Raw genomic sequence first — 10,106 nt, forward strand, 5'->3', positions numbered from 1 at the left:
TGCCAAGTTTCTAGTCGCACAAAACCAAACACCCTAGCCCCGCCCCTTCCCTGAGGCCCTGCCCCCCACTCACTACATTCCCCCTTCCTCGGTGGCTCACTCTCCCGCACCCTCATTCACCTTCACTGGGCTGGGGCAGAGGGTTGGGGTGCGGGAGGGAGTGAGGGCTCTGGCTGGGGATGCGGGCTATGGGTGGGGCTGGGGATGAGGGGTTCAAGGTGCGGGAGGGGGCTCCAGGCTGGCCAGGAATCCGCGGTGGGTGCGAATTGGGGGCACCGCGGCCAATAGGAGCTGCGGAGCTGGCACATGGGGTGGTGCCTGTGGGCAGGGGCAGCACACGGAGCCCCTCTGGCTGCACCTCTGCCTAGGAGCCAGACATGCCGCGGCTTCTCGGGAGCCACGCAGATTTTCTCCATCCCTGGAAAATGCCAGGGCAGTGTTGGTGCAGTTGCTAAGGGGCCACCTGAGGTCAGCACCTCCTGGAGCCCCCACGAACCGCACCAGCCGGGGCTGTCCGGAGCCCGCATCCCAACCTCCATCCCGTGCCCCAACCCCATGCCCAAGCCCTGAGCCCTCTCCTGCACTCTGAACCCTGCAGCCCCAGCCTGGAGCTCCCTCCTGCACCAAAAACCCCTCATCCCCAGCTCCCCCCAGAGCCTGCATCCCCAGCCCAGAGCCCGTACCCACTCCTACACCCCAACCCCCTTCCCCAGCCTGGAGCCCCCTCCCACAATCCCTTGGCCCCACCCTCCAGCCTGGAGCCCCCTCCTGCACCCCAAACCCCTCATCCCCGGCCCCACCCCAGAGCCCGCACCCCCAGCTGGAGCCCTCACTCCCTCCCACACCCAACCCCCCTGCCCCAGCCTGGAGCCCCTTCCCTCACCCTGAACCTCTCATTTCTGGCCCCATCCTGGAGCCCGCACCCCCAGCCCAGAGCCTGTATCTCCTCCCACACTCCAACCCCCTGCACCCCAGCCCGCACCCCTAACCCCCTACCATACTCACAGCCCCAAGCACCCTCCTGCTCTTCCTAGCAGCCGCCTCAGCTAAGTGGCCCCGCTCCCTACAAGCGGCCGGCGGCTGCTTTGGGAGGAGGGGTCAGGTGGAGATGCTCCGAATTTGTGGCTCCCTTCCCCGGTAGTCCTTCCTCCGAGTTCTCTGGGGTAATGGCTACACCGCAGTTAAACGCCCTGCTGGCCTGGCTCAGCAGACTGGGGCTGTAACGTTACAGAACTGCATCCCGAAGATGCCATCGCTTGGCTAGATGACTATGCACAGGCTAAATATAAATTGCTGTGTAGGCATTTGGGCTCTCAGAGCTTGGGATTCAGTTAGCCCAAACACAGCCCCACAGATGGGGGCAGTCAGCTTTAATTGCTGGGTAGACACACCCACACACAGCTGTTTCGCGCGCCGCTGCTCCCCCTCCCTCCCAGGCTTGAGAGTCTGGGAGGGAGGGGGAGACTCCGAGTGGCCGTGGCGCGCGCACCGCTTCTCCCCCTCCCTCCTAGGCTTGAGAGCCTGGGGGGAGGAGGCAGGGCTGGGGATTTGGGGAAGGGGCGGAGTTGAGGCGGGGCCGGGGGTGGGGTAAAAAAAAAACGCGGGCTGGGGCGGCCAAAATTGTTTTTGCTTGGGGCGGCAAAAATCCTAGAGCCGGCCCTGTCTGCAGCATGAATTACATTTTATGCAACCTCATCTTCTTAACATTGAAGAGCTATAATGAATTCTTACAATAACATCAATGCAATATTAAGGACATAAGTGTCAGGAAATGTTAACATTAAGACTCCCATAACATTAATTTGTCCACATTGCATATATTGTCTATTAAAGCACACATTTAAACAATGTAGTCATTAAAGATGGAACAGCATAACTTTTCCCCCCGCTATACAGTTCATTGTCAGGCAGGGAAGGAATCAGTCAGTGGCTGCAGCACTGGATCCCCTACCTGGACAGTTGGGTGAAGGCAAGAAAAATCACACTCCTGCAATAGTCTCTTTAGTCTCGCTCATTGCGAGTGAGTGGGACTCTTTTGGGGGGCAACTCATTTTACCATAGTGTTTAAAATCTCTCCCTAGGGAGGTGAAGGGCATTTGAATCACACATTCCATCTCCCGCATGCAAACTGTTGCAGCTCCTGGCCTCTCCTGGTGCCTGCTTGGGCCTTGCAGTGAAAATAAGCAAGTGAGTGAGGGTGGGGGAGAGCAAGCGAGGGACGGAGGGGGAGCGTGGAGTGAGCGGGGGCGGCGCCTCGGGGAACAGGCGGGGAAGGGAGCAGGACAAAGGTTTTCAGTTTTCTGCACTTAGAAAGTTGGCAACTCTAGGCTGATGTGGGGTGAGGGGTAACTGCAGTGGGGGCCACAATCACCTACCAAATACATTTGGGAGAGTGGGCAACACTGAGGGTATGTCTACACTATGAAATTAGGTCAATTTTATAGAAGTCGATTTTTTAGAATTCGATTTTATACAGTCTATTGCTTATGTCCACACTAAGCGCATTAAGTCAGCAGAAACAACAAGGAGTCTGGTGGCACCTTAAAGTCAGCAGAGTGTGTCCTCACTTCCGCGGCTAGCATCAACTTACAGAGCGGTGCACTATGGGTAGCTATCCCACAGTTCCCGCAGTCTCCGCTGCCCATTGGAATTCTGGGTTAAGCTCCCAATACCTGATGGGGCAAAAACTTTGTTGCGGGTGGTTTTGAGTACATGTCGCCAGGCCCCCTCCCTCCCTCCTTCCGTGAAAGCAACGGCAGACAATCGTTTCACACCTTTTTTCCGGGGTCCCGGCCGCCAGCCCCGCTCAGCCCACTGCCTGCCTGGATGATCGGAACCCCAGGCAGGCAGCGGGCTGAGCGGGGCTGGCGGATGGAGCCCCAGACTGACAGTGGGCTGAGCGGCTCAGCCCGCTGCCAGTCTGGGGCTCCGTCCGCCGGCTCCTGCCAACCAGGGTCCCGCTCAGCCCCGCTCAGCTGGCAGACCTCGGTGAAGTCGATCAGGGGTGCCTGGACAGACATGGCTATCCTCCTCTTAGAGCACCGAATGGGAGTGACTCCAGGTCATTCTCTTCTTTAAGTTTCGTCTCATGGAGATTCAGTCCTGCCTGGAATATCATGCGAGCTGGAGGCTTCTGCCTCAGGCTGCTCTCCCAGCCAGCAGCACCGTGCGGTCGCACCTACCCCAGCCTGCCCCTTGCTCCCATGGCCTGGACAGTAGTAAGGAGCAGTTCAAATTGTGGCATGACAAATCCAGAATGAAGGATTGCCCTCTATGGGCCACGTTAAGATTCTTTCAGAGTCCTAGATAGCATTTAGTCCCTATAAAAGGCTTCATGAAAAATTTCCCCCGCCCCTAACAAAAATGTTAATTTATCAGAGCAGCTGAAAGGGTAAGGAACCCGGGACTATGACTTAGAGAGAGCTTCCATATTATTTAACTCATAATTGATATAATTCAAAGTAAAATTTCACAGTGCGGTCTGTTCTAATACGAAAAATGCAGGAGGGGAGTCAGAAAAAGGAACAGTGCCCTGTTTCCGCCTGGTTTCAAACCAGGGTTGTTTTGCATGTTAGGGAAACGGGATAACCACTATACTATGGGGCTTTTGCATGTTCAGTGAATGTGATAACCACTACACTATGGGGCTTTCATGTGTTAGATGAACCTGATAACCACTACACTACAGGGCTTCTCTTTTTTTGCCACAGACTTTGCCGAATGCACAGGAATGTTTTCTCTAGCTACAGAAGCTACTTAATGCAATGTCTATATCTATGGCCTTCCTGCTCACAAAGCGGTCATGCCCCTGCCCAAGGCTGACACAGCGCGGAGTGCATGTGACACAGCGACCTGGCTCGGGCAGGATCACTAGCGAGGCATGCTACTTTTGCTGTTAAGCAAACACAGCAATTCTTTCCTGGCCTCTGTCACTGAATGCCTCCATGCATTACGCTGTGCCCTATCAGTGCGGGAGGACTGCATGAGCTCGGAAAACATGTCATCGCGAGTGCGTTTTTTTCGCCTTCTAATCTGCGATAACCTCAGGGACGGAGATGATAGGGGGAGTGTAGAAACATTCTGGGGGGACTGCATGGTCACCTGTGCTGCTGAGTGCTGCTGAGTTCGCCACGCTGGCCAAACAGGAAATGAAATTCAAAAGTTCCCGGGGCTTTTCCTGTGTACCTGGCTAGTGCATCTGAGTTCAAAGTGCTGTCCAGAGTGGTCACAATGGAGCACTCTGGGATAGCTCCTGGAGGCCAATACCATCGAATTGCATTCACACTACCCCAAATTCAACCCGGCGATGTCTATTTCAGCACTAATCCGCTCGTCGGGGAGGAATACCGAAATCGACTTTAAGAGCCCTTTAAGTCAACAAAAATGGCTTCGTTGTGTGGACGGGTGCAGGGTTAAATCGATCTAACACTGCTAAATTCAACCTAAACTCGTAGTGTAGACCAGGGCTGAGTGTCTCACACACACTGGGGGGAGTTCAACAATCAAAAGACAGACCAAAAAACACAATGTAATCTTTCCTTAAAAAATCTCAAGATTCAGGGGTCAATCTTGTGATTTTCTGGGAGTCTGACTCATGATTTTTGAACCTTTGCTTTGGCCAACCGGTTATATGAACTAGGATTTATCTGCTCAACACACGTAGCTTGCTTCCAAGTTCATGATTTGTCCTAAGGCAATAGCTTGATCTTGTCAGTGTCTCCTAAGAACATAAGAACGGCCATACTGAGTCAGATCAATGGTACATCTAGCCCAATGTCCTGTCTTCCGACAATGGCTGGTGCCAGATGCTTCAGAGGGAATGCACAGAACAGGACAATTTATCGAGTGATCCAGCCCTTGTCATCCAGTTCCAGCTTCTGGCAGTCAGAGGTTTAGGGATACCTGGAGCTTGAGGTTGCATCCCTGACCATCTTGTCTAATAGCCATTGATGGACCTGTCCTCCAGGAACATATCTGATTCTTTTTTAACCCAGTTATACTTTTGGCCTTCACAACGTTCCCCTGGCAACAACTTTCACAGGTTGACTGAGTGTTGTGTGAAGAAGTACTTCCGTTTGTTTTAAACCTGCTGCCTGTTAATGTTATTGGGTGACCCCTGGTTCTTGTGTTATATGAAGGAATAGATAACACTTCCTTATTCACTTTCTCCACACCAGTCATGATTTTATAGATCTCTATCATATCTCCTCTTAGTCACCTCTTTTCTAAGGGTACGTCTACACTACACACCGGATTGGCGGGTAGTGATTGATCTATCGGGGATCGATTTATCGCATCTAGTGTAGATGCAATAAATTGATCCCCGATCGCTCTGCCGTCGACTCCTGTACTCCATCGCAGCGAGAGGCAGAAGCGGAATCGACGGGGGAACGGCGGCAGTCGACCCCGCGCCGTGAGGATGCGAGGTAAGTCAACTTAAGGTACGTCGACTTCAGCTACGCTATTCTCCTCCCCCCACCCCCAGTGTAGACCGGGCCTTAGACAAACAGTCCCTGTCTTTTTAATCTCTCCTTCTGTGGAAGCTGTTCCATACCCTAATCATTTTTGTTGCCCTTTTCCAAGTCAAATATACCTTTTTTGAGGTGGGGCAACCAGAACTGCACTCAGTATTCAAGGTGTGGGCGTGCTATGGATTTATACAGTGGCAAGCTGATATTTTCTGTCTTATTATCTATCCCCTTCTTAATGGTTCCCAACATTCTGTTTGCTTTTTGACTGCTGCTGCACACTGAGCGGATGTTTTCAGAGAACTATCCATGATGACTCCAAGGTCACTTTCTTGAGTGGTAACAGCTAACTTAAACCCCATCATATTGTATGTATAGTTGGGATTATGTTTTCCAATGCGCATCATTTTGCACTTATCAACATTGAATTTCATCTGCCATTTTGTTGCCCAGTCACCCAGTTTTGTGAGATCCCTTTTGTAACTCTTCGCAGTCTGCTTTGGACATAACTATCTTGAATAGTTTTGCATCATTTACAAATGTTGCCACCTAACTCTTTATCCCCCTTTCCAGACTGTTTATGAATATGTTGAATAGCACTGGTCCCAGTACAGATCCTTGGGGGACCTCACTATTTACCTCTCGCCACTGTGAAAACTGACCATTTATTCCTATCTTTTAACCAGTTATTGATCCATGAAAGGACCTTCCCTCTTATCCCATGATTGATTACTGTGCTTATGAGCCTTTGGTGAGGGACCTTGTCAAAGACTTTCTGAAAGTCCAAGAATGCTATATCAACTGAATTACCCTTGTTCAAATGCTTCTTGACTTCCTCAAAGAGCTCTTGTGCACTCACATAAGACCCTGAACTCAGGGAATGTAACATTCCCGGGCATCGCCAGATGGTGCTATTATATATAGTCTTTCATTCACCCCTTTAAGAGCTTCAAAAGAAAGTGAATGAAACATGAAATCATCAGGCCTTGTGGGATTGCAGCTATTGCATGGAGTGCAGATACCAATTGCCAAGGAGGACTATTGATAGCAGTAGGACTTAAATCATACTGGCCTGTTCCAGAACATTGTTCTGGCACTTTCGGGGGGAAGAGTGCTCGTACCAGAAGTGTGTTTCTGCACTTCTTTTTATAGTACTTACACATTGGATGCCAATCTATGTGCCCATGCCCTTGTGACAAAGGAGAAAAGTTAATTCCAGACAAATGCATCTTGTATTTCAGCTACATACACGCAGCCAAGGGCTCAGCCTAAAGAGGCTGCAATCACTGAGATAAGAGCACCTGAAAATAACAATGATCTTGGAAAAAATACCAGGGGCAGCTACTTACCATGCCAGGTTTAGACTATGCCTTGCAGAGTTTTGGCCACACTGAGAAACTGACCAGACACTCCATGTTTCAAAGGGACTCCCTGCTAAAGGTGGGCAAAATTTCTTGGATGAATAGTTTATTTGCTAAAAATGTAGTTTGGGGATGATTGAAGCTGCTCGTGAATTTGTGTTGAATTAGTTGACCAAACTGAGAAAGGAGGAGGTAGCGCTGCCAGCACCCTTGTAACGCCAGTGGCTGCTAAGACATAGGAGATCCATGTTCAATCCCCGCCCCGTTCTGCTAGATCTGGAAAGTGGATTTGAGCATGGGTCTCCTGCATTGCACGAGTGTGCCCTAACCAGTGGGCTCTGGGATATTCACAGCCAGGGCCGTCCCTACCCGTACGCAAAGTACGCAGCTGCGACTAAATTTCCTGGTGCCCCACTGCCCTATGCAGCTGTGTGCTGCTCCAGACCCTGCTCTCCCTCTTCCCCAGGGCCTCCGCCCCAACCCCGCCTCTTCCTGCCCCGCTCTGCCCCAGCTCCACCCCCACTCCCCTGAGGAGTGCAGCAGGGGGCGGGCGCCCTGCACTCAGCCTGCTCCGTTCCCCTGGCTCCCAGCCGCACTACTGGTGAGTGCTGGGGGGCAGTTCCCCCCTGCCCCCCAAGTCCCAAGGCTGGGAGCCAGGGGAGCAGAGCGGAGCGGGTTGGGGCCGGGTCACTCCACTTCCCGCCGCCCTGTGAGTGCGGGGTCGGGCCTGCCCTGGAATCACCGGGCGGCAGGAAGTGGAGCGACCTGGCCCCAACCTGCTCCACCGGCTTGTGCTGGGGGGCGGTTTCCCACCTGTCCCCCAGGGGGGCTGTGAGGGCACCAAAATGGCTAGGGATGGCCCTGTTCACAGCTGGTGCTTTCTCAATCTCTTCTCTGTGCTGTGTTTCATAAATAATTAGATCGGGGAGCAGGGCCTTGCACTTTAGTCTCCCATAGCCCAGGGGAGGGTCCTGACTATCCCACCGTAGGGTCATGCTCACTCCTGCCCTGCTCCAGTGACTATCCATTGCTGTTCAGAATGGCAAGTCACGTTAATGTGGACTAGACCTTTTTTTTTGACTTTTCAATTCACCAAAATATTTCAAACTACGTTGGTTTTGGTTTAACCCGCAACCATTTATTTTTCTGGGCTTTTTGGAATTAACAGTGAACTGAAAAAGCCGTTGCAACAGCCCGCAGTATCTTTGGGAGACCATTGTGTATAAAATTTACAAATGGTTTATGGACCTGGGATTGTATGCAATTCCAGTGGGGGAGGGTTCCCACATCTCCTCCAGGAACTCAGAACAACCGGGGTTAGAATCATAGAATCATAGAATATCAGGATTGGAAGGGACCTCAAGAGGTCATCTAGTCCAACCCCCTGCTCAAAGCAGGACCAATTCCCAACTAAATCATCCCAGCCAGGGCTTCGTCAAGCGTGACCTTAAAAACCTCCAAGGAAGGAGACTCCACCACCTCCCTAGGTAACGCATTCCAGTGCTTCACCACCCTCCTAGTGAAATAGTGTTTCCTAATATCCAACCTGGACCTCCCCCACTGCAACTTGAGACCATTGCTCCTTGTTCTGTCATCTGCCACCACTGAGAACAGTCTAGATCCATCCTCTTTGGAACCCCCTTCAGGTAGTTGAAGGCTGCTATCAAATCCCCCCTCATTCTTCTCTTCTGCAGACTAAATAACCCCAGTTCCCTCAGCCTCTCCTCGTAAGTCATGTGTCCCAGCCCCCTAATCATTTTCGTTGCCCTCCGCTGGACTCTCTCCAATTTGTCCACATCCCTTCTGTAGCGTGTGTGTGTGGGGGCGGGGGGAAGGGGGCGGAGAAACGACGCAATACTCCAGATATGGTCTCACCAGTGCTGAATAGAGGGGAATAATCACTTCCCTCGATCTGCTGGCAATGCTCCTACGAATGCATAAATGGCAACAAGGCCACACTGTTGTCTCATATCCAGCTTCTCGTCCACTGTAATCCCAGGTCCTTTTCTTCAGAACTGCTGCTTAGCCAGTCGGTCCCCAGCCTGTAGCAGTGCATGGGATTCTTCCGTCCTAAGTGCAGGACTCTGCACTTGTCCTTGTTGAACCTCATCAGATGGCCCCGGGGGTCACTGTGTGTTCTCAGAGCTCAGGTGTCCGTAGATGTCCCTGGTGGGTTATTGTGTCTTCCCAGAGCTCAGAGCCGGGGCAGAAAATCTCATTGGTGTTGCTAGATCTAGTAGCGCTCTGCAGCACCTTACAGTAAACAAACCACAGCAAATGGCTCACACTCTCTGAGCTGCACATAGCACAGTAGCTCTGGGACTTTCAATCAATGGGCATCCAACCTGAGCACTGGTCACACCTATGGTATTATGACCCCGGGGAGAGATTGTGCACGGAGACTCCTATGCAGGGAGGTGTTATGAACCTGCATAGCTCAGGGATCTCCAGATACTATTACATTGGAGCTTCCCCAATGTTCCCCAAGGCACCTGCACTGTGCTGCTGTCTCCCACTCCCCTTCAGGAGTCACTGCCTCTATCCCCAGTGGCCTGCAGTAGCAACTAGAGGGGGCTGGAAGATGGAAATCCAAAATTTGCATTTTTTGAGAATTTTTCTGCCCAAAACCAGGATGAAAAGTCAAAAATTGAAATTTTCTTGCAGGAAGTCATTTCCAGACAAACACTGTTTCAGCAGAACCAAAAATGGAACTTTTCAGATGGCCCGTGGCTTGCTGGGCAGGCTCTTCTTGAATTCCTTTTCCCCTGGATGCAGAAATTGATACAACCCTTCCAGTTAGGCAGCCTGGAAGCTGTCATTTTGATTTTCCTGATAGAAAATTGAAATTTCTCAGGAAAACTGAAATTTCCCCAGAAAAATGTTAATTCTGTGAAAAAGGCACTTTCTGTTGGAAAAGTAATCCAATGGGGGCATTCTTGACCAGTTCTAGTAACAGCTACAGAGGGGAACCAGTGGAGATCAGGGCTTCTTGATACAGCACCAGGAATCTGATTTAGCTCTCCAGGGCAACATCTGCCTCCAGACCCATTGTGTGGCTTTAATGCTTTCAAAAGTGTAAATAAATTAAACCTCCCCATCCCAACTCTGAGAACTGGGAACAGACTAGTGCCAGAGAAATCATCTTGCTAAAACTAACAGAAAGTGCATGGCATAGCGGGGCTGGATCGATGATGTGGTGAAGAGGAAAACCAATAGGAGGAAATTCTAGCCCTATTAAAGTTAAAGGGAAAACTGCCATAGACTTTCAATAGGGCCA

Source organism: Terrapene carolina, unplaced genomic scaffold (genome assembly GCF_002925995.2).
Source record: "Terrapene carolina triunguis isolate 2854851 unplaced genomic scaffold, T_m_triunguis-2.0 Scaffold34084, whole genome shotgun sequence".
Classification (NCBI taxonomy): Eukaryota; Metazoa; Chordata; order Testudines; family Emydidae; genus Terrapene; species Terrapene triunguis.